This window comes from Macrotis lagotis, chromosome X (genome assembly GCF_037893015.1).
Source record: "Macrotis lagotis isolate mMagLag1 chromosome X, bilby.v1.9.chrom.fasta, whole genome shotgun sequence".
In the NCBI taxonomy this organism is placed as follows: Eukaryota; Metazoa; Chordata; class Mammalia; order Peramelemorphia; family Peramelidae; genus Macrotis; species Macrotis lagotis.
The window spans coordinates 265,263,171-265,289,743 of NC_133666.1; positions in this window are offsets into that span (position 1 = coordinate 265,263,171).

Genomic DNA, 26,573 nt, shown 5'->3' on the forward strand with positions numbered 1-26,573 from the left:
GAAAATTTAGAAAACTTAGATATGATAGACCTCTGGAGAAAAGTTAATGGGGATCTAAGAGAATACACATTTTTCTTGGCACCTATATGGCACCTATAACAAAATTTACAATATATTAGGGCACAAAACCTTATAATGAAATGCAGAAAGGCGGAAATAATAAATACACACTTCTCAGACCATGATGCAATAAAAATTACACATAATAAAGGGCCATAGAAAGATAAACCAAAAACTAATTGGAAATTTAATGACTTTATCTTAAATAATTAGTGGATCAAATAGCAAATAATAGAAATAATCAATAATTATATCCAAGAAAATGACACTAATGAGACATCATACCAAAATTATGGGATGCAGCCAAGGCCGTTTTAAGGGGAAACTTTATATCTTTAAATGCCTATATGAATAAAATAGGGAAAGAAGAGATCAATGAAGTGGATATGCAACTAAAAATGCTAGAGAAAGAACAAATTAAAGATCCCCAATTAAATGCCAAATTAGAAATTCTGAAAATCAAAGGAGAGATTAATAAAATTGAAAGCAAGAAAACTCTTGATCTTATAAATTAAACTAAATGTTGGTTTTATGAAAAAGCAAATAAAATAGACAAGTCTTTGGTTAATCTGATTTACAAAAAGAAAGAAGATAACCAAATGACCAGTATCAAAAATGAAAAGAGTGAATTAACAACCAATGAAGAGGCAATTAAAAGAGATAATTCAGAGCTACTTTGCTGATACTCTGCCAATAACTTGGATAATCTGAGTGAAATGAATGAATATTTATAATAATAAAAATAATTGACCAGATTAACAGAAGAGGAAATAAATTATCACCATTTCATAAAAAGAAATTGAAGAACCATCAATAAACTCCCTATGAAAAAGTTTCCAGATCCAGATGGATTTACAAGTGAATTCTACCAAACATTTAAGGAATAGTTAATTCCTATTCCTATTTTTAAACTATTTTAAAAATAGGAGGATAAGGAGTTCTGCCAAACTCCTTTCATGACACTAATGTGGCAATGATACCCTACCAGGAAGAATCAAAACAGACCAAGAAAATTATAGACCAATCTTCCTAACGAACATTGATGTAAAAACATTAAATAAAATTTTAGCAATGAGACAACAGCAAGTTATTACTAGGATAATACACCACGATCAGATAGAATGTATACCAGGTAGGTAGGGATAGTTCAATATTAGGAAAACACTCAACATAATTGAACATATCAATAGCAAAACCAACAGAAATCATATGATTATCTCAATAGATGCTGAGAAAGCCTTTGATAAAATACAGCATGTATTCATATGAATTGATATATAGAAAGTTTAGGAATAAAGGGAGTTTTCTTTAAAATAATAATTCATATCTATCTAAAACCATCAACAAATATTATAATGGGAATAAACTCAGAACATTTCCAGTAAAATCAGGGGTGAAACAAAGATGCCCATTATCACCATTACTATTTAATAAAGTATTAGCAATGCTAGCTGTAGCAATAAGAGAAGAAAAAGAAATTGAAAGAATCAGAATTGGTAATGCAGAAGCAAAGCTTTCACTCTTTGCAGATGATATGATGGTATACTTAGAGAATTCAAGAAAATCATCTAAAAACTCTATGAAACAATTAATAAATTCAGGAAAGTATCAGAAAATAAAATAAACCCACATAAATCATCAGCATTTCTATATATGAACAACAAAGCTCAAAAGCAAGAGATAAACAGAGAAATTCCATTTAAAGTAACTATAGACAACATTAAAAACTTAGGAATCTACCTCCTAAGACAAACCCAGAGACTGTAAGAACACAATTATAAAACACTTCTCACCCAAATAAAGTCAGATCTAAATAATTGGAAAAATATCAATTTTTCATGCTTAGGTTGAGTTAATATAATAAAAAATGAGAATTCTACCCAAATTAAATTACTTATTCAGTGTCATGCCAATAAAACTATCAAATTGCTACTTTATCAAGATAGGAAAAAAAACACAAAATTCATCTGGAGCAGCAAAAGGTCAAGAATAGCAAGGGAACTGATTTAAAAAATATAAAGGAAGGTAGCCTAGCTCTACCAGATCTAAAACCATTCTATAAAGCAGCAGTCATCAGAACTGCCTGGTACTGATTAAGAAATAGAGTAATAGATAAGTGAATTAGTTAAGTTCAAAAGAAGCAGCAGTAAATGTCTATAGCAATCTACTATTTGACAATCCCAAAGACATCAGCTTCTGGAATAGGAACTCACTATTTGATAAAAATTGTGGAGAAAACTGCAAAATAGTATGACAAACTAGGCATAGACCCATATCTTACATGCTATTCCAAAAATAAGGTCAAAATGGATATAGGATTTAGACATAGAGGGTAAAACCATATATAAATTAATAGACCAAGAAATACTCAACTATCAGATCTATGGAAAGGGGATAAATTGTGACCAAACAAGAATTAGAGCACATTATAAATTGCAAAATAAATGATTTAGACTATATTAAATTAAAGTTTTTACACCAATAAAATCAATGCTGCCAAAATAAGAAGAAAAGCAGAAAGCTGGGGAATGATCTTCACAACTAGGAGTTCTAATAAAGGTCTCATTTCTAAAATATATAGAGAATTACATCAGATTTATAAGGTTACAAATCATTCCCCAATAGATAAATGGTCAAAGGATATGAACAGACAGTTTCCAAATGAAGAAATTAAAGTTACATATAATCATATGAAAAATGCTCTAGGGGAGGCTAGGTGGTGCAGTGGATAGAGCACTGGCCCTGGAGTCAGGAGTCCCTGAGTTCAAATCCAGCCTCAGACACTTAATAATTACCTAGCTGTGTGGCCTTGGGCAAGCCACTTAACCCCATTTGCCTTGCAAAACAAAACCAAAAAAAATGCTCTAAAACATGATTGATTAGAGCAATACAAATTAAAACAACAATGAGGTACCATCTCACACCTATCAGAATGGCCAAGATGAGAAAAAGGGAAAATGATCAATGTTGGAGAGGTTATGGGAGGATTGGGACATTGATGCATTGCTGGTGGAATTGTGAATGGATCCAACCACCCTCAAGAGCAATATTAAACTATGCCCAAAAATCAATAAAAATCTCCATACCCTTGACTCAGGAATTCCAATTCTAGGTATATCCAGAAAAAAATTGTTGAAGTGAGAAAAGTCCTACATATTCCAAAACTTTCATAGTAGCTCTTTTTGTAGTGGCTAAGAATTGGAAATTGAGGGGATGCCCATCAGCTGGAGAATGGCTAAACAAGTTATGGTACATGAATACTTGGGATATTATTGTTCTACAAGAAATCATAAATGGTTGGACTCTAGAGAAGCATGAAATGAGTTGCAGGATTTGATGCTGAGCAAAGGGAGCAGAACCAAGAGAATAATGTACACTTTAACAACAATATTGTGAAATGATCAACCTTGTTGGAAGCAGCTCCTCTCAAGCAGTTCAGAAAGCTAGGACAACCATATTAGAACAGTTATGGACAATGTTATCCCCATCCAGATGAAGAAAAACAAAACAAAACAAAAACAACCTTCAGAATTTAATGAAAACTTCATAAAAATTATCTCATGTGTCTCTTTCTTTAATTCTAATTCCTCATACCAAAAATAACTAATCTATAAACATGTTTATCAAAATATGTATGTATAATGCTAACCTGACAGTTTGGTGCTGAGGGGAGGGGAGTGGGAAGGGAGGGTGGAAGAAATTTTGTGACTTAAAAAATATACTTAAGTATATTGATGAAAAAATAATTTATTAAAAAAATGTTAAAGCTAGAAGGAACCTTGGTGCTTATCTAGGCCAGGGATTCTTCACTTGAGTCCCATAAATTTTTTTCATCACTATATTTTTATGTAATCAGTTTTCTTTGTGATCCTATGTATTTTATTTCATGCATTAAAAAATATTATTTTGAGGAGTTCATATTCTGCCAAAGGAATTTGGGATTCCAAAGAATGTTCAGATTTCTTGGTCTGTTCCAACCTTCTAACAGATCCAAGCAGACATTCAGCATTAGGGTGAAGGATTTCATTTAGGTAAATGAGAGGATTTTCTTAAAGAGAGGATTGTTTGACATTGAAATAGGATCAAGGGAGTAAAAATGATCTCTGGAATGCCATGGAGGTTCTGAAATTATTTAGGAGGGTTTCTGCCTAAGAAAATTTACAAGCCCAGAATTCTATACTGACTATTTGTAGGACAGGGAAAGAGGTAGTATAAAACTTAAAGCTACCAGTGGGGTATGAGGGTGGCAAAGTAAAAGAGGAGAGTGTGGCTATCAGGGGAGTTTACTTCCATCTTGAGACTTACCAATGGATGAGTGGAAAAAGCAATTATCTTAAATAAGATATCCAGATCCACTGGTACATAATAACAGACTAATTACATATTAGCCCAAAATCCTTTTTAAGACTTCATAATTCTATATTAAAATGTTGCTTATTTATAATGGTCTTCTCTGATTTATTGACAAAAGCTAATGATCAGAATATTGAGAAAAAGAAAAGGAATAAAGGAATTTTTTAGGAGACTTGAGTCCCAGTTCTAGTGAGCGGAAGGTGTTCCAAAATTCACATAGGTGAGGAAATAGAACCAGAAGGAAAGGTAGCAGTTCCAAAAATAAAAAAACGCTACCTCATGGATTGGCATTCAGACCAATCTTCATTGATGAATCACTTGGTAAAACTAATAAATGATCTCTGGAAGTGCTCAGGGAAGCTTTCAAAGCAGTGACATGAAGAACAGGTTTGGACTGGTTTAAACTTCTGGTCTGTCCTCTATAAAGGGGGAAACTGCAAGCAAAGCACATGATAAGACTTTCTGAAGAAAAGACACACCTCAAGCAGTGTGACCATCAGGGTCATGGATGATGAGTCCTCTTCCCTTCAGGAGATTTCAATAGGCCACCCACAGGAGACTTTGAGCTCTCTTGATACCCACTATTGGCTTAAACAGGATTCAACTCAGTCTGCTTCTTTTCCTTCCTCATAAAAACCAGAGACAAAGGAGAGATAATGGGGCTCATTCTGACAGTGAAAGCTGGAATTCAATATGTACCTCTTTAATCCCAGTGTAAGTAAGCAGGATGTTCTGAAAGCAATCTAAAGAGTGGTTATCCTTATCCCTGCTCCTTTTAGATGATTAAAAGTTCAAATACTGAACATGAAGAAAATAAATATAAGCTCTCATATTTCAGAGAAACCTTTCTGCAGGATCAGGTTACATTTTTTTTTTTTAGTAACCTTCTTATTTTTCAATGTGAAATAAATATTTTGGCTAAAGAAGCAACCTATTGGCCCAAGGAGTCTTTCTCATAGAATTTATGAGTTAGAAATCATTTCTGAAATTTCTGAAAATTCTAAGATCAAATAACCTGACCCAACCTAGACCCAAACCATCAATATTCTTAATATCATCTATAAATAGATGCAGGTCCTCCAATCTCTTCATAATTCACTGTCTTCTGAGGCAAACAATTCCACCTTGGAATGATCATAATTCTTAGGGAGTTCTTATATTAAATCAAAATGCACATCCTCCTACAGTTTACCCATTGGTCTTAGTTACACTCTCTGGATTCTTACAAAACATTCATTGGAACATAAACAGAATTAGGATAATCCCTCACAATTTGACACTTGTTGAGGTTGCTCATAGGAAAGAATAGATTTATTCAAAGAAACTTGGAACTGAGGACTTTTGAAGTTCATGAGATCATAACTCTAAAGGACTTTCATGATCATTCAATCTAACTCTTCATCTAACAGATGAAAACTGTAAGGTAAACCCAAAGATGACCTTATAAAAGTACGAGGATTTGAACCCAGCTCCTCTGACTCAAATCAATTGTTTTTCCAAACAAGTATTCTTTTCACTTCTTACAGTAATTCTATCTTTTTTTCCTCTCTACACAAAGCAGAAATATACTTCAAAGATCCCAAAATTTGTGAGCATGGATGACAATGAGGGATGGGGAAGGGGAGGCTGGAATTAACCAAAATAAATAAATTATTTTTTTCCCAAAATAAATAAATAAATAAAGGGATGTAGCCAAAGGAAAAAAGGGGGGGGGATTGCTAAAGATGCCTAAAAACATTTAAACTAAAAATTGGTTTCCATAAAGTATGTGTCAAGCAATTATGAAGCCCACAGATGTGATGGGGGTCACAAAGATATTCTGTCTCTGCTCTGATCAACAACTTTACATAGAAGCTGGTACCTGAAGATATTTTGAGGTCAATATAATTCTTTGCTGTAGCAATATGATGCAATAGAATTCTGGGCTTAAAGTTAGGGAGACTCATCTTTCTGAGTTCAAATATGACATAGGTACCTACTAGCTGTTTGACCCTGGGTAAGTCACTCAACTATGTTTACTTTAGTTTCTCAACTGTAAAATGAGTAATCATTTGATTTCCTTGCATCTCGTGTCCTCCTATGTAAAATGAAAGCATTGAACTAGATGTGTATTAAGGGCTATTTCATCTCTCAATCTGTGGTTTAATAAGGATGTTCTTTACTCTTATACTGCTATTCTCTCCCAGTGTATCCCAGTGTATCTCTCAGTCTCATATCGAGCATCAGCAGGATCCATATTCTTTGCTTTATCTGTGCTCTCTTGAATTGCATTGATCTATGTGCATTCTCTCAAATTTAACTCCAATTTAGCATTAGTTAAAGGTATAGCCTGTGGCACACCTGCTTTCATAGGTCAGAGTGTAACAGTGCCATAATGTGTGCAAGGTGGGGTGGGGAATGGGGTGAGGGAAGGAGACAGAAGCCCTGACCCTGTCATCATTAGGACTAGGCTGTAATCTAAATAGCCCCAGACAATTTCCCTCTCTGGATCTTGAAAATGGACCTTTCTCCCAGACCTCCTGACTCTCAGATTGTTGCATTCTTGTTAGACTCTTGGTTCAAAGGGAGACTTCTCTTTGAGTCCAGTCTCTTATTATGTTTTACAGAAGGGCTAAATTCAGTGATGTAAGATTCTCATTTTATACAAATAAGCACTCTGACTCCTGAATCAGAGGTATCTCATCAGCTTAAAATATGTCCATTCTAGTAAACACTGAAAGGAAGAGGAACTGGAAAAGGCACTGTTTGATTCATGACTGCAGCATGTGCCTTTGCACTTATGATAATGGATTTGAGTTGCTCTCCCCAGAGACCAAGTGTATTTTGGAATGGAAGATGTCTGGACAGTACATTGAGATTTCAGATGCTGTCATGAACAATTTATGACCTAATGAGTATATTTATAGGTATATTACCAGGTTTTTCGTGATCTTAGAAATCAATGAAGTAATTTCCAAGGGAAGTTAGAGTGATCTGTAGCTATCAGCTTAGCTGCCCCTCTTTATTACACAATGTACAAAAAGGTAATTCATCCATTAGGGAAAAACAAGACTGTCAGAAAGGAAAATCTGACTCTGACAAGGTTGAATCAAGTGGTTATGGGAAAAAAAGATACAGATTAACCTGAAGAGGTACAGATTCCCCAGGGGTTAAAATCAATTTCTCTAATTTTCTGCACATTCTAATTCACAAGTCATTCTAGGGACCTAGAATTCATCTTAAGTTACAAAGTAGTTTTAAAGGGGAAAAAATACAATTCTTGATGAGTTCAACTTTAAATAAAAACAAAGTGCTGGGCATGTTGACGCGGTCAGTCCCCTCTGATCTATTTCTTTGCAATGTGTAACGGAAAGGGTGTATTTCCAGACAAGGAAAAAATCATTCCACCAAAATTAGAACCTCTTGGAAAACTGAATGTTCTAAATTTAGAACCCAATTGCAAAGTTTTGAGCTTCTCCTTGGGTGGTCTAAGGTAAAACATGAGTTCTGAGCCCCTGCACGTATTTCATTTTAGTAATTCTGATCTCCTGGAAATTCTAAGTGAGAAAATAAACAGAAAGCATAGTCTTTATTATTTGCTCACAATAACTCTCTCTTCTCTCTCTCTCTCTCTCTCTCTCTCTCTCTCTCTCTCTCTCTCTCTCTCTCTCTCACTCTCTCAGAAACAGAAGTTTATCTTGAAAATTAAAGCTTCAAATTCCAATCAATGCAATGATACATGACAATTCCAAAGGAGACATGATAAAAGTTGCTATCTACCTTCAGAGACAGAACTAATGAACACTAAGTGAAAATTGAAATATTTCTTTTTCTGTTTCTTTTTCTTGATTTTTTGCACAAGGCTAATATGGAAATGTTTTACCCAATTACACATGTATAATTGATATCATATTGTTGCTTTTTTAATGACTGGGGTAGGATTGGAGTGAGACAAAATTTGGAACTCAAAAATTTTTAAAATGATGTTAAAATAAATTTAAAATAAAAAAAGTTCATTAAAGTTTCAAATTTGAAGAGAATATGCTCCCTGTAACTGAATTTTTTTCTTCTTAGATTCTTCTTAGATTCAATTAGTTCTCAAGTCCTGCCAGTCACCTCTTAGGTATCTCTAATATCCATCCTTTTTTCTCTATTCGTACTGCTAGCATCAGCACAGAATTGCTTTATTTTGTCAGTGGGATAAGAACAAGAAATTGAATCTTTTTCCTAAGGGAATAATTGTGTTTGGTATAACATATGTACACTTTATTTTTTCCCTGTTTCTCATAGTTTTGTACACCTGCAGTTTTCTTACCCTTGTAATAGTTCTGGCCACTACCCAAGTCCACACCCTCATTACCAGTTCATTTTGGTTTTCCTACTTCCCTCTCTCTCATATTCATGTTCTTTATACATAGACTTGAACATGTCACTCTTCTGCTCAAAAATATCTGGCTTCCCTAAGTGAATTTCAAACTCATTTGCCTGACTTTTGAGACTCTCTGAAATCTGATGCCACTATACCTTTCTATCTTTATTTCATACTATATTCTTTCACAAGTTCAAAGTTCCAGCTGAGCTAGACTATTATTTGTCCTTTAAATATACCTTGAACTCTTCTACCTCAGGGCCTTAGAGAAAGGGAGCTGATTTCCGATCTCACTTCTGATATTCATTAACTATGTGTCTGATCCTGGAGAAATCACTTAAAACCTCTATAAGCTTCATGCAATGAACAAGGATTTCCTTACAAAGTCACAGATGATTTTCTCGGGAGGTTGTTAGAAGGTGCTCCCTATGTGTATCTTTGCTATATTTGTGTTTCTATGATTGTATGTATACAGCTCAACCATTTCTATTAGATGCCTATGACTCCTAAAGACAATCAAGGACTCTAAAATAGAACACATCACTAGGACCCTGCTTACACATACATTTTCCACAATTACTCTTTTTTTATGATGTTGTTGAAAGAGCTATTAGCTCTTCTCAGTTAAAGATAATATGCTAGAATTTCAATGATGATATTCAAATTTTGACTTCCTTGCATTTTGTAGGAGGGACATAAACCCAATCAAAATTTTCACATATTGATGCTTGTAGCCAAGGTACAAGGTATTGTTTATCCTCTAAACTATAAATGGAACTCAGATTCATGAGCTTAGTTTGATTCCCCTTTTAGTTCTGCTACTGATTTCTCAGACTTTGCCACCATGCCTCAGTCCATGTGTTACCCCAACACCTCCTTTAGCACCTGGTGCTTCCTCACCTTAGAATATGTATTTGTCCTTGGGATGTCCCTCTGCCATGGTAGTCCCCTTCTTCTATTGATTAGTGCCTCTGGCAATGGATCCCCAGGTGGCCAGCTATGCTTCAGCTTTCATCTTACCCTGGAGCTTCCCTCAACACCTATGCCCTCTTTACCTGAAACATTCCTCCTTTATTTTGGCCTCCTCCAAGTTGATAAGTTCCTCCTTAAAACTTTATTTTTAGGAAAGACCCAGACCCATCAACCTTCATTTCCTGGTTGTGTCTGCTTTTGACTTTCCAGATGTTGACATCTCCTAATGTAGGCTCTTCTTCTTCATTCCTTTCATCTTTTCAGTCCCTTTTGTCTGTTGTCTTGCCTCATTAGAAGGTAAATAGGGACTCTATTTCTTTTAGAGATTGGCACATTACAAAAACTTAACAAATGTTTGATGTATATTTGTTTTTTAATCTAATCCATCTATATTAGAGATAAAGCTTCATCTATAGCTTCAGACATATTGCTTCTTAGACAAAATTGTTATACAAACAAATAAGTAAGAAAAGGACCAATAAATGATCTTTGTTTTTCTTCATACTGACTGCATAGGAAGACTGATGCTCAGTTTATATTGGTGAAGAATTGTATCTAGCCATCCCTTCACAGGATGCTTTACATTTGTTTGGCAAGTATCAAGATACTCTGTCTGCTCCTGATTCTCAAAATGCTACAGGTATCCCACACCATTCTGACATGTTTTTATATACCTTTAAAGTGTTTTCCTTTATGAAAGAAAATGAATTCATTCACTTAAATTCATTTTTTAAATGGGACTTAAGTATTTCTATCAAAGTTTCACTCATTTGATTTGATTGTGTATCCCAAATATTTCCTCTGAAGAGGAATGAATGTTGAATGAATATTATGAATATTGAATAAAATTTGAAAATTTTTAACCTACCCTAGTTTTTAAATTTGAAAAAATGTGAATAATCATAACACCTACCTTGCAGGGTTGTTGTGAGAATCAAAATGACGTAACATTTACTAAAATATGCACACACACACACACACACACATACATTACTTAGAATACCTGACTCCAAGTAGCTACTATATAAATGCTTATTCCATTCATTTCCCCCTTCTTCACTTCTGTCCATTCCTATTTGAAAATTTCAAGCCACTTGTATGGTCTGAATGACAAAGATTATTGGAACTTCAAGTTCCAATGATTTGGAAAAAAAATCTAATACCCATTTATCATAGTGAATCATATTAATTGGATTTAATTCAAAGTGTATGTGTGTGTGTATCTGTGTGTGTGTGTGTGTGTGTATATGTTTATGTGAGCATGTGAATGATGATCCAACATACTGCGGATATAAGGACAAAAAAATGTATGATCCTTGCTCCCATTCTACTGGGAACATGATGAAGAAGAAAGAAGAAGAAGGAAGAAGAAAAAGAAGAAGAAGAAGAAGATTCAGCATAGATATAGAAAATATAAATGATGGAATATAATTAAGGATGGGGAGAGGACCAATATAAAAAGAAATATTAAGAGATATCTTTCTTTGCTCCTCTCTGGGTGTTACACAGGTACTTCAGTGGTACAGAGGATAGAGCACTGGGTTTGGAATCAGGAAGGTAACTTTACGAATTCAAATCTGGCCTTAGACACCTACTAACTGTTCGACCGTGGGTAAGTCATTTAACTGTGTTTGCCTCAGTTTTCTCATTTACAAAATGAACTGGAGAAGGAATAGGAACATCACATAAGGATCTTTGGAATAAAACCTCAAAATGGGTTTATGAAAATCTGTACACAACTGAAAATGACTACACAACAAGCAGTGTTACATCCTATGTCACTACTTTCCATAGTCCCAATTCTGCAATACATGTTAAAGTGTTGCTATTTATTTATTATTATTACTAATTTCAAAATTGCTGTTCCTAGTTCTTGTCTTTACTCTTGAAAAATCCTTGTCTCACAAAGATCTCAATAAATCAGAGGTGGGTCAAATTTATAGAACTGTTGATATCAATCACCTTAGAAACCATCAGAATAAATATTCTGAGTGTACAGAATAAATGGAAGAATAAGAGAAGGCTCTTTTTTGACCACTCCCTCAGGTTTAACCACATCCTACTGTGGCTTTGTATTCTACTTTGTTCTGGAATGCAGTTCTCTCTATTTACACAGTTTTATCTATATGGCCTATGAAACAGCAAGTGTTTGACTAAACTGAAAGTGATATCATTTCCTCCCTCACTATTTGGAAAGCTCTATTTTTACAGAGTCATTGTGCTATTATGAATTAGATTGTTTCACAGAATTGTTCCATTTGGTGGCCATGGACTTGATCTCTATTAGTGGAGGGGAAAGACAAAAGGGGAAAAAGGGAAAGAGGAGAAAAGTGGGGTGGAGTTTATTCTTTTTCAAAACTGAGGCAGCTAATATAGTTGAAAAGTATTGATTTGAGCACAGTTTACAGAAACATTCTATAAGGGCAGGTCTTTGTAAACTTTTCAATAGCTTAAAAACTCCTTGATGGCAAGGGCAGGTGGTTATTGTGGTAGTGGTGGTGGTGATTCTTCATCTTCTTTTTCTTCTTCTTCTTCTTCTTCTTCTTCTTCTTCCTTCTTCTTTCTCTCGTTTTAATTCTTTCTCTCCTTTCTTTCATTCTTTCTTTTTTTTCTTTCTTATTTTTCTTCTCCCTTTTTCTTCTTCTCTTCCTCCTCCCTTTCCTCCTTCAGGGACCTTAGAGATTCAATGCTTTAATTTTCCATATTAAGAAATTGAGGCTTAGAGTGGATAAATGGCTATCCTATAGTCCAAAGTAATAAGCAAAAGAATTCAGATGCAAATCCAATGCTATCATGCTTGGTACCCAGCATCTTCGTAAATATCCTAAATCAATGATAAGTTAATATATGCATATACATGTCATATACATATACCAATAGGTGTTATATATTACATACATATTTATATCATATATGCATATATACATATATGAAAGACACCATGACAAGATGGGTAGAAAACCAATCTTAGTATTAGGAAGTTTTGATTCAACTCTTGACTCTGATACATTGTATTCCCTTGGACAAGTCACTCTGTCTTTCAGTAAGTTAGGCAACATATTTTGACCATAGTTACAGATCAGTCACCAGTCTCTATCCAAAGAAGGAGACAGAACACCAGAAGGACCCCACTTGTAGATATCACACATATAGACAAAGCAAAATATACAAATAAGCAAGTATTTCATACTGAAAGGCATTCTTTTTGTTTGAATCAGCTAAATGAATTGTTGGACCCATAATTCTCCTACAATACAATATACCCATCTATAAGTTTGGAGTAGGGAGTTAGTTCCTTTATAACACTGAGGCAACACTCATAGGTAGTAAACCTCTAATGAGGTTCTCAAATTTCCATGTATAGAACATACATATAACAATATCTAATAAATGATTTCTCTCTGCTGTAAATTTTACAGCTCTCAAAGATCCAATACCATCATTCTAAAGCAAAGATCAGATCCCTACTAAGGATAGGCCAGCCATCAATATTTTTTAGTTGTTTTTTTTTTGCAAGGCAATGGGATTAAGTGGCCTGCCCAAGGTAATTATTAAGTGTCTGAGGCCAGATTTGAACTTAGGTACTCCTGATTCTAGGGCTGGTGCTCTATCCACTGTGCCACCTATCTGCCCCCCAAACCATCATTTCTTACAACAAATGGCTGCCTGTATGGAAAATATTCTTCCTTGGGAGTCTACAGATCTAGTTCTAGTCTTGACTTTGCCACTTATTGGTTTGTGATTTAGGTAAAATCACTTAATCTTAAGTATCTTTGGTCTCACCTGCAAAAAGGGAATTATAATGCACTTTTTGTCAACCTCCTGCCATAATAAATTTACTGGCAATCAGATGAAATAATGTATATGAAAGTGCACTGAAAACTGTCACCTAGTATCCATATAGAGCATATGATTAGTTTCTCTTAGAGTCTAGACATCCAAGATTAAACTGCTTCCTTGAACATGTGTTGACCTGGTAACTCTGGATAAGTCATTTAAACTCTCTGAGCCTCAGTTTTCCAATTTGCAAAATAGGGATGATAAAAGAATCTGTCTCTCAAGATTATGAGAATAAAATGAGCTAATATAATCTAAGGTTTGTAAATTTTAAAGAACTTTATAATTGGAGCAATTTTTCACTTGATAGGACACAAGCCTTATGTCATAAAACAGAGATGACCTTTTTGAGAATCCTTGTACTGAGACCAATATCTTGTCCTAAGAAGTCCTATAAAAATTCTCAGGAACACAAGAGCAGAACATCATCAAAATGCTTGAAGACTTCCATTTCTTTCCCCAAAGGTGGAACATTTTCAGAAGCTGGATCCTGGCTGCTGAGTTCAGTCAGGTTCAGAATATTTTAATTGATGAGACACCATTTACCTCTTCTAGCATGTAGGAGTGAATCACCTCTTACTGGAAGAATATTGTCTGTGGATGGCATTTAAGTGAGAAGCAGAAATAAGTGCCTGACACATCCCTGATACCGCCCTGCCTGCTAGGGCAATGCTGAATGCCTTTTGAGACTGACAGATACCTTCTTATAATGGAAGTTCAACCTGAAATATATTCTCTATGCCCTTTTCTACCATCTTTCAGTTAAAATTTTGGTAGAAAATATATATGCCTTCTAGCTTGACTAAATTCAACATCTTCCAGAAAAAAAGGGAACAATCAAGATCGACATTTCATTACTATTATTTTATTTGACCTTCACAGCAACATTGGAAGTAGGGGCTATTATTATCTCAGTTTTACAGTTGAGGAAACAGACTGAGAGAGGGTAAGTCACTTGCCCTGGTAAAATACAATGAGATCAGTTGGGTGCAGTGACTAATGTTCAAGCTGCCGCAAAGGGGACTATGGACACATTGCCCAGGAAAATAAAATAATGAGAAGGTGGTTATGTTTTGGCAGATAAACAACATTATTGACTCACAGTTTCCACCAGCATATTTTTTATTGTAATTAGAATTAATTAGAGAGATTTTTACCTTCCAAGAGAAAGAGGCCTATAAAAAGAGGCCATTGAAAAAGGAGCTTAAGAACAGATGTGCCTCTAAATTTTATTCCTGTAGCAATGAATTCCGGAAGGCCTTCAACTGCCTTTCTGAGCCACAACAATGCAATCTTTCTTTTACCTTGGAACTGGCTTACTGTTATAAGTGCATTTGTTTTCTCTTATGAGAGAGTTCTAAGCACAACCCCATTCCCCCAACCCCCACTGGAGCTAAATTGAGCTCTCAACTATAGATAGGGGTTTGTTTTCTCATCCTGAACAGGCTTTCTGAGCACCCGTTCCATTCATAAATAGACTATGAGCTTTTGAGCATCTGAGGTCACCCGGCTTCACATCATTGTTCTCTCTGGAGCTACGTGAACCAGAGTAGATGGGCTGTGTCTTGGAGTTCCTGAAAGTTGGATTTCTCAGCATTCAAGGGTTATCTCGTCTCCTAGACAAAAGCACTCCCGTCTGGGAGGCTCCCCAGGCTGACCTTGGTAATTGTTCTTCCTCACATGATTTCAACAGCAAAAGATGTCCCTCTTCCCAAAAATAGGAGGAATGCCCTCTGAAGTGGTACCATCTTGTTCTCAGGAGACCCATGTAAATAAATTTGATATCACTGTTAGGAGAAGTTTAATTTCTTGCAGTTTAAGAAATGTCTGTTACTTGGTTTGAATCAACAATAATGAGAAAATTATCCCTTGTTAAAAAGGTATACAAAATATGATATAGCCTCCCTTCCCAATCTCCTGATCCTGGTCATTGCCATTGTTCAGTTGATCTGACTCATGACTCCATGAATCATAGCATGCCAGTACTGTCCATGAAGTTTTCTTGGCAAAGATACTTAAGTGGTTTGCCATCTCCTTCTCTAGAGAATTAAGGCAAACAGAGACTAAGTGACTTGCCCAGGGTCACACAGTACACATTCAGCTGTCTGAGATTGAATTTGAACTTGATCAAGCTCAACTACAATACTATGAATACTGAGAGCTAGATTATCACCCTTACCTATCAACCCAGAACTTATTTTTACAAAGCCCATTGGCTACAGAGCCAGGGTGTTCCAGGTTTTAATCTGGACTTTTAACACCTACCAGCTATGTGACTGCTGCTAATCACTTAATCTCTCTCATCTTCGGAATTCCCCATCTATAAAATTAAAGTAGTAATATTTATACTATGAACCCTATAGGGTTTTGGGGAGGAAAATGATCTCATCAATTCCCTGGGGCTTAATCATCATCTTTCTGCAGCTCAGATCTATATTTATCCAGTTCTAGTTTCTCGCCTTAATTCTAGATCCATGTAATGAACTATACATTTCAAATTGGTTGATTCATGAACATCTAAGGTTCAACAAGTCCAAAACAGAATTCATTGCTTCCCCCCCAACACAGATACAAAAAGAAAAATGGAACTTACCCATTTTAAAGAAGATAGTACCATTCTTCAAGTTTTTCAAATTATTGTCCAATCATCATTCTCATTTATCTCTCTCATATCCAACCATTTGCCATAACTTGCATCTACCTCAACAATTTCCTTTTATATTCAACCCCATTCTCATAATGCACATTCACATGCATATTGACTTTTCTGTATGTCCTCATTTATATGTACATATTGTCATCTTCCATAGATTTTAAGCCCTATGAAGGAACTATCTCCTTTTTGTCTTTATAGAAGTGTTTTATTTATGCTTTATGAATTGATTGAGTGAAAGCATTTTGTAATCTTGAAAACATGATGCAAAGTGAGCCATCCCTGTCTTCTTTGGTTTAGTCAGGTGTTAGCTTGTTGCCCTTTGTGGCTAGGGTTTATCACTTGCTACTTAGGTAATAACTAAGACACTTCTAATGCAAACATTCTCATCCATTGATTCCACAATTTCCAAATGACAATGGAATGGTGAGGTTGCCATTGGTATTAGAACCTTTTATAGTAATGTGTTTCAATGCTATGTAGGAAAAGTCAGAGCAGTTGGTGATGCAGTGAATAGAATGCCAGGCCTGGACTCAAGAAGACTCTTCTTCATCAGCTGGTTTGCCTTAATTTCCTCTTCTAAAAAAAATGAGCCAGAGAAGGAAATAAGAAAACATTCTAGTGTCATTCTAGTGTCGTTGACAAGGAAACCCTCCAAAAGTTGTATTAGACTGAAAAAAAAAGACGGAATAAAAGGAAAAGTCATGAAGTTGATTTCATGGTTTTTTTTGACTAGGCTACTAGCAAGACATTGGATTGAGAACAAAGATCACTGTTGGAGATTAGATAGTTGTCACTTGCAAATCACTTCTGAGTATCCTCTCAGACATTTGTACTATTTAATAGGGGAAGATCATTCAGCAACATTTATCATAATCTTCCTTTCATCAATGCCAAATGTTTTCTATTATTTCAAATGACCTATGAAATTTCATATTAGTTAGGATTGCAATGTAATATCCATACAACTCCTCAGAACTAAACTGGTATTGTCATTACTTTCTATGAGAGTTAGAAAAAATAGAAAATCTTTTTTCCTAGTGTTTTGTGATAGGGTCCCTGAGAGTCAGAACTATTTCATGTTTATCTCTAGCACCTAGCATAGAACCAGATGCATAGTGTGTGACTGATAATTGTTTGTAGATTGATGGTTTTCTGAAAGTTGCGCATTGAATTTATTATATACTTTAAAAGAATAACCAAGTTATATATAACATAGTATAACTGTATGAGTAAAATCTTATTTTTCTGTTCTATTCTTTTTTTTAAAAAGAGTAATTTATTTTTTCCAATTGCTTGTAAAGATAATTGTTAACATTCATTTTTTAAAAGATTGGGATTCCAAATTTTCTTTTCCTCTCTCTTGTCACTCCTCCTTAAAACAGTAATTTGGTATACATTATATATGTGTGGAATCATGTAAAACATTTCTAGACTAGTTATTTGTGAAAGAAGAAACAGACCAAAAGGAAAAAAATAGAGTAAAAATATTTTGTTTCAAAGATGGGTTATTATACATTGCCTCACTTTATTGCAACAACTTTTTTTTTTTTTGCAAGGCAATGGGGTTAAGTGGCTTGCTCAATGCCACACAGATAGGTAATTATTAAGTGTTTGAAGGCTGAATTTGAACTCAGGTACATCTGATTCCAGGAACACTTAATCCACTGCACCACCTAGCCACCCCTGCAACAACATTTTGAAGTAAAACCATACAACTATTTATTTTATTGTTCTTAAGGAAGTCCAAAGACTTATCTAAAGTCATTCACTGAGTAGATAAATTAATAAAAGCCAGGATATAAAAACAATGACCTTAAAGGAATTTATAAATAACCTAATTTGAATTCCAGCCTTTGATATTTAGCACCTGTGACTTTCATCTAGACATTGAACTGTTCTGTGACTCAGTTTCCTCATCTGTAAAATGAGGACATTGGACTAGATGCTCCCCCCCCCCCCACCTAGGTCCATTGTACTTTTAGCTTTTGTTGACTTGATTCCTGATTTTTTTCTCTCCAGATCCAGGGCTCTTCTTGCCATAACATTCTTCCCTGTAGTTCTCCCTACCCTACCCCAGAGCTCCTTCATGCTTCTATGATATTCTTTTGTTTTCTTTGTAGAATTATTCACATGTTTATTCTTTTTTATTTATCATAGTATTTTTTTCTAATTCCACATAAAGATGCTTTTCAACATTCATTTTTGTAAGATTTTGAATTCTAAATTTTTCTCACTCCTTGCCTTTTCTCTTTCCCCTCCCTAAGACAGCAAGCAATCTATAGATTATACACATACAATCTCTATGATTATTCTTGTTTAGAGTAGCTAAAACATTTCCAATTTGGTACCATTCAGGAGGCACATTCTTGACCTACTCCTACATATGGGCAAAGGATAAATAAATTACTTAATTTGATGGGCAATCTAAATTCTTTCAGTGGTCTACAGATTGATTTAATTTACTGGAAAATAATTTAATAAGTGGTACCGATGTGACCTACCAGGGTTAAATTCTATCTATAGTTTTATTGACTTACTTTCTATTCAAAGCCTAATAGAAGAAGATCTTTCCATGTATTCTAGTTAAGGGAAAGGTTGTATATAGGCTTTTGTCTCATTATCAGGGGTATGTGCAGTTTTGATTTAATTATGAAAGCTACTGTCAGTTTATTGTCACATAAAATATGTGTTCATGAATCCTTGGATGAAATAAAGGATCAGGGTTATTATTTAAGTGAAAATTTGCTTTTCTTTTATCAAAACAAAACCAACTTCCAAAAACAAAGCTAAACAAAAATGTTAAATAATTTGGATTTATTCTTTGTTGAGTTTGTTTTTTCTGGAGGGACTCTCATGTTTTTGTTGAACATACATATTTGAAAGACTCTTTTTATCTATTCTGACTGATTGAACTTTTTCTTCTATTTTCCAGAACCTTAGGATAAGAAAGCACACACATAAACACACATATGTACAGAGGTGTGCCAATATGATTTAGATGCCATTTGTTGAGATCATTAAAATAGTGCAGTGTGGAGAACCCACTGATAATTGTTATCTGATTGCAATGTCTTATGATTGTGTTGAACTGATAGGTCAATAGTCAAACTGAGGCAAATACATGGAGTTGGCTTCCCTAACTCAGGGAGAAAAACAAAAAGCAGAAGTGAAAACATGAAACCAAATTTAGTCATTACATGATTTCCATTATATTACATGGAATCATTGGTCATTTTTTTTAAAAAAAAAAAGGCAATGGGGTTAAGTGGCTTGCCGAAAGCCACACAGCTAGGTAATTATTAAGTGTCTGAAGTTGGATTTGAACTCAGGTACTCCTGACTCCAGGGCTGGAGCTCTATCTACTGCGCCACCTAGCCACCCCCATTGGTCATTTCTTTGGGAGTTCTGAATAGAAGAGCTTATGTTCATGGTTAAATGAAGTGGCAGTTACTTGTCTGCTACAGGTACTGTAGCTTACAGCACAGCCCTTAGTGCATTTGCTTTAGGATATTAATCTGAAAATACAAAACCTAGGCCAGTGAAACAGAAGGAGCATTGAACACTAAAACAAAATAAGACCAAGGATCATCTGGAATACGCACAAAGGAAACTGCAATTACATGTCTATTTGCACAATTTGAAATTATGAACAAATGAATAAAATACTTATTATTTATGATGTACCAAGCACTGTGATAAGTGCTAGAATAGAAAAGGCAGTGCCTAATCTCAAAGAACTTTGGGGGGAATATAGTTCAAAATTATATCACCTATTTTAAAAATAATAGCATTCTTTTATGATAGTGATGACTATAATTCAAAAATATCAGTTTAGGTTTAGCAACTATGAAATATAGCTAGGGCATTGAACTAGGAGTCATAAAGATCTGGTTCCAAATCCTACCACACTTAACTATGAGAAACTGAGCAAATGCTTAAACTCTTTGATCTTTAGTTTTCCTATCTATAAAAGATTCTGATGAGACTGGATGTTCTCTAAGATCCCTTCCAGCTCTAAGTCTATAATTCTGCATATCTTAATCTAGGTCTATGTATTTTTTTTTCTTTAGGACAATTGCATTTCAAAATAATTGGTTGCTCTAATAATCCTATTTTATTTTGTGACTTAAAAACATTATTCTGAGAAAGTGTCCATAAGCCATAGGTTTCAGTAGTCTGACAAAAGTATCTGTGAGTCATAAAAAGTTACAACAAACTCCTGATGCAGGAGAATATCATTCTCTTGTCTAGAATGGTAGCCAAAAGTCATCCTTGCCTTTAGATAAACCTTCTTCTAAAGTGACCTCCCCACAACACACCTAGAGAGCTGTAGGCTTTAATTTAGCTTGCTACCTCTTCCAGATCTCTACATGTACACCCTTCTCACTAGGACCACTTTCCCACTTGAGAGAATGAGACAAAGATAATTATACAGCAACCTAAGATGCTGTGGTGAGGGCCACTAGCATCAGGATTTCCCCCTTATTATTCTACTCTTTCTTACTTAGTACATCACAACAGACTCCATTGATCTACCTCCAAAAGGGCTGTGCACCAAACATCCCAGGGTCTCCCCACTTCTGTCTGGTGTGCCATATGAATGGCTATTCCATCTTCATACCATGGCAAGGAGGTAGATGGGACACAGAGATAATGAATTGACCATGCACCATAGTCACTATATTAGTTCTGTGATGCTGTGTAGTGTGTGCCCATATACAGGAGAGTCAGAGTGAGAAAAAGGGAGAGTATGAGACAGACAGAGTCAGAGCTAGAGAGAAAAAGAAAGGTTCAGAGAGAGAGAGAGAGAGAGAGAGAGAGAGAGAGAGAGAGAGACCTACCTCTGTTTGACAGACTGACAGAGACAGTAGCACAGAGAAGCAGCAAAGCAGAAAAATAGAGGATAGAGACAGAAATAGAAAAACATATAGGGACAGAAAGAAATAGACAGAAATTGATATAGAAATAGAGACAGAGACAAAGTGAGACAGAGAGAGAATGAAATAATTCTAGTAATCATTTTTCCAACCCTTTTAGGCAAGTTTTTTTTTCCTTTTAATTAAGTTGCTAAAAGTGCTTTCTCTGTTTTCAGGGAAAATCTAATCAGCGTCTATCATCCCCTTTTTTTTCTTCTTTCCAGTTAGTTTTAGACTAAAGTTAATTCAGCTGTCAAATATCCCTTTTCCAGGAAGGACAATTTCTTATCTGTTATTTTCACAAAACACTAGTTATCTTCTCACAAGTAGTAGTACATAATAAGCAATGTAATATCTCCTTTCTAATGGTGTTTAGATAAAACTTTGAATTCCAAATTCAGAAATTGTGTCACTTTTTCCCATTTTTATTTGTTTTTAGAAATTCTTTACAACTTATCTAGATCATGAATGTGCTATGATTTGCCTTGATAGGATGATTCTTCATACAGGAGTTCTGTAAGCTTTAAGTTCTGTTAGTTCTGTTAGTAATTCATCTATTAAATGCATTTAACTTAGGTCTCCTTGTCATGATTTTATGACAAAAATTTTAATAATGTGATTTCAGATTCTTCCTTACAAGTTACTTTTGTATAAAAGAAGTATGACTTTAAATAAACTGACACTTTTGAAATAAAAAGTGTAGGTTGTCCAATTTCTGAGATATTTCAAATGAAAAGCCCTTGTAATAACTGGTTATACATCATTTAAAAATCTCTAATCTCTTCAAAATGACTGAACATATCTTTTTAAGAATATTGACTTGTATTCAAGCATACTTGATTTTCATTTCCTAAGGAGGGAAGTGATACTGCCTTCCTGCCAAGATTGAAGTCTATAGCCACTTGGTTCTGAATTAAATGAACCCCAGATGTCAGATATCTTAAAGTTAGATTTATTGCATTTTATCCATAACTTTAAAATAGCTGAACTTGCCAAAATCTTCATTATTGCATTCAGAATATTTTTTCCTATTTTCCATATAAACCAAAAACTCTGTGCTTGAAAAACCTAAGCCATCAAAATAGTATGCATTTGTTCCTTTTGATTTGCTTATTTGAAGAAGACATGGAGTCAGATTAAGGACATAATTTGCCAAACTGAAATTATATCAGTTTTGTTCATATGGATCTTCGAGTGAATAGCAGGGAACAAGACTTGGGTTCAAATCCCTGATCTACTATTTATTACCTGTGACACCTTAGTCAAGTCCCTTAAACTCCATGGGCCTCATTTTCCACTTCCTTAAAAAAAAAGAGGATCTGGATCAATTAGCCAACAATCACTGATTAAGAGTTCACTATGTTCCAAACACAAAGCTAAATATTAGTGATACAAAGAAATGAAAAAACACAATCCCTCCCCTTAAGAAGCTTATATTCCAAACAGGGAAAAATGTAAAGAACTGTACCTATGTGAGCTATAGAATGCAAATTCTAATACACCTTGGGTCTGTTCTAGCTCTAAATCTGGATCTATTATTTTCCATAAGTAAATATATATAGAAATGTAAGCATATTTATGCAAGAGATTCTGGAAGTATCTTCCAACATGGTGGATGTAAGCACTGACCAAGGAGAAGAGACAACAAATCATTTGGATTATCAAATTTAGCATGGACTAAACAGTTCAATACTGAGAGAGAGTTGGGTTTAGACTCACAAGATTTGGTTTGAACAATCACCTAACTTCTCTTTGTCTCAATTTTTTTAACTGTAAAATTAGGTCCTTGCATTAATGAGCATTTGCCTTGATGACTCTGAGGTGCATTTTAATTCAATACCTAAGATGCTATAAGTGTATGATGTAGTATTTCATGAACATTAAGTTGAGAGGGGAGCACAGAAGAGAAGGAAGCTTTCAAGCCCCACTTTGCCTCCAGTCAAACACTTTCTTTTTTTTAAATTTATTTTTATTAAAGATCTTATTTGAGTTTTACAATTTCCCTCCATCTTACTTCCCTCCCCCACCCCACAACTGAAAGCAATCTGTCAGTCTTTACTTTGTTTCCATGTTGTACATTGATCCAAATTGAGTGTGATGAGAGAGAAATCATATCTTTAAGGAAGAGACAAAAAGTCTAAGAAAAAGCAAGATCTGACAATAAGATATCTGGGCTTTTTCCTAAATTAAAGGGAATAGTCCTTGAACTTTGTTCAAACTCCACTGCTCTTTATCTGGATACAGATGGCACTCTCCTTTGCAGACAGACCAAAATTGTCTCTGGTTGTTGCACTGATGGAATGAGCAAGTCCTTCAAGGTTGAACATCACCCCCATGTTGCTGTTAGGGTGTACAGTGTTTTTCTGGTTCTGCTCATCTCAGCATCAGCTCATGCAAATCCCTCCAAGCTTCCCTGAAATCCTGTCCCTCCTGGTTTCTAATAGAACAATAGTGTTCCATGACATATGTATACCACAGTTTGCTAAGCCATTCCCCAATTGAAGGACATTTACTTGATTTCCAATTCTTTTTCCTCCACAAACAGGGCTGCTATAAATATTTTTGTACAAGTGATGTTTTTACCCTTCTTCATGATCTCTTCGGGGTATAGACCCAGTAGTGGTATTGCTGGGTCAAAGGGTATGCTCATTTTTGCTGCCCTTTGGGCATAGTTCCAAATTTCTCTCCAGAAAGGTTGAATGAGTTCACAGCACCACCAATAGTGTAATAATGTCCAGATTTCCCACAACTCTTCCAACAATGATCATTATCCTTTCTGGTCATATTTGCCAGTCTGAAAGGTGTGAGGTGGTACCTCAGAGTAGCTTTAATTTGCATTTCTCTAATAATTAATGATTTAGAGCAATTTTTCATATGGCTATGGATTGCTTTGATCTCCTCAGCTGTAAATTGCCTTTGCATAGCCTTTGACCATTTGTCAATTGGGGAATGGCTTTTTGTTTTAAAAATACAGTCATATACTTTCTCTGCTTAGGCAGTCACATCAGGTTCTCAGATCCTCACTGAGATGCAACTAGAAGTTTGGGAGTCGCATTAGGATTGGAATAGGACCAAGAAAGAGCCATGTCACCATGACCACATCAGGGTTTAATGAAACAGAGGTTGCCCCAAACACCAACCATAGTCCATCCATGGAAGACATTCTGGATAAAGCCAGTTTGGGTTCTGTCTTAGTTGTCCTCCAACCCTACTCCTTTCCTCAAGTTTCCAGGAGTACCCTAAGCTTTACAGGAGTGCCTTGTGCAAATCACTCATATTGTAGTGGGCCTTTCTTAACATAAATGAAGAAATTATCATTCTGGTTTAGAAACCAGTCTTTAGGGAGTATTTTTAGTGTGACTTTATTACCCTGAGATAAATAAAACAAAATAAATAAATAAATGATGTTGAATTTTTAAATTAGTACAGACTGAGTGCCAGATCTTGGGATCAATAAGCCAGGTTTGGTCCAGAAAAAATTATAATGCTTAATAAATTATAACGTTAATTTTCATGCAAAAACATTAAGCCATAAAATTCCATTTCAGTCTACAAATTCTACTTTTTGTCTTTTGAATTTTTCAATTGTAAATTCCTCTCCTTCCTAGTCAAGCCTAACTTTTATCATTTATCATGATAATATGACCAATGTGAACTTGATCAATTCAATTTTAACCTCTTTAGGTCTCCGTTTCCCCTTCTGTAAAATGAGGAGGTTGGATTAGATGGTATGTATGGTTTATATAATCTTAAATGCAATAGCCTGACTTAATTTTCTTTACATTTTTTAGCTCAGTTATCTTATACATGATGACTGAGACTATTTTTTTTAGGTTCTAGAATCAATCTTACCAGTATTCAAAGGAAAGATATGTAAGTGAACCTAGGTCTTACTATTGATAGAGGCTGCTAGTGCAGATACTCTGTAAAATGAAGAGATTCAACTAGATGGCCCCAATTAAGTGTAAAATTTAGGATTCTATAATAAAAACTTGGGCCAGAAGTGCTATCCTTGAGGTAGAAACATTTTTTTTACTCTGAGGGCAGTAGCTTTTTGTCAGTGTTCCTCAGAACACTTGATTTGCAACAGGTACATGAAACCTGTCATCGGGTGAGTGACAGGCCCCAGATGGGGAGAACTTTACATCTCAGCAGCTGCTGAGCAGTGATTCTAATACAAACTCAACAAACCTGGTTGCTGGTTCATCACTGACTGGTGAATCACTCCCAAATATGAATTACTTCCTATAAGTAATCCAGACATTTCCTCAAATAGGTGTCACAGAGGCAGAGGAACTATTCTAGGGATGCCAGAAAATCTTCCTCATGAATCCCAAGTAAAATAAATGTCCCAGAGGTGAAGCTTTTAAGAACTTCTGCCATTATTTGGGATGAATCCACCATATTCCTATTTTTCATTCCCCTGAGGGGCAGAGTCCAAAAAGAGTCTAGGAGAAGGTGAACAGTCAAATGAATCAAAAGAATGGGAAAGAAAGTAGAAGAAATGCTGCTATTTCTTTTTGCCTCAGACTTGTGATTTCATTAGGATAAGGAGCTTTTGGGGAGGAAACTGTCCTTATCAATGTGGATCAACCTCAAAAAAGAGTTAGATGCCTGAGGTAGTAGAAGACACAGGTCACAAATCCACAGATGACTTTCACCTTAGAGATGGAAGCGAAGCCCATGTCTTTTTCATTCTGAAACGACGTCTCTCTCTTGCACACCATGCTGACCACTTTCTATAAACACACACACACACACACACACACACACACACACACACACACAAAGACACACATTACTCCTTTTTATGAAATGCAGCATATTCCAAAAGTCTTAGTATGGCCTTCTGTATGTGACCCCATTTGGAGTTTTTTATTTTTATTTTTGGTCTAAGAATCTGGAGTGATTTGCCTCTCTACTGTTTTCCTCTAACTCATTTTACAGAAAAAGAAACTGAGGCAATCAGGGTTACTTGGTCTAGGATTAGCACAGCTAGTAAGTGTCTGAGGCCAGATTTGAACTGAGGCAAATAAGTCTTCTTTAATCCAGGCCTAGTACTCTAACTACTGTACCTCTTAGCTCTTCCTGTGGTTTTGTTACTAAAAGGTTAAAAAAGTTAAAACAGCACCAAGAATTCTGGTATACTCTGAATATTAGCATATCAAGGACTTATGATTTTAACTAGGTGTGAACTCTCCCCAATTCTAGCATGAATCAGTGTCATCAAATGATAGAATGTAAGCAATCTACTACCTTAGCTCGGTACAAGATCAAGAATAAAAAACTATAAGACAGGAAAACCAAGTTCAAGTAACCTCACCATTTACTGGGTTGTGATCTTTGGTGTTCTCTCCGGGTCCTTTTCTTTATCTATCAAATGTGTAAAGTCCAACTAAAGATTTGATGCTCTATGATTCTATTGTGTTCT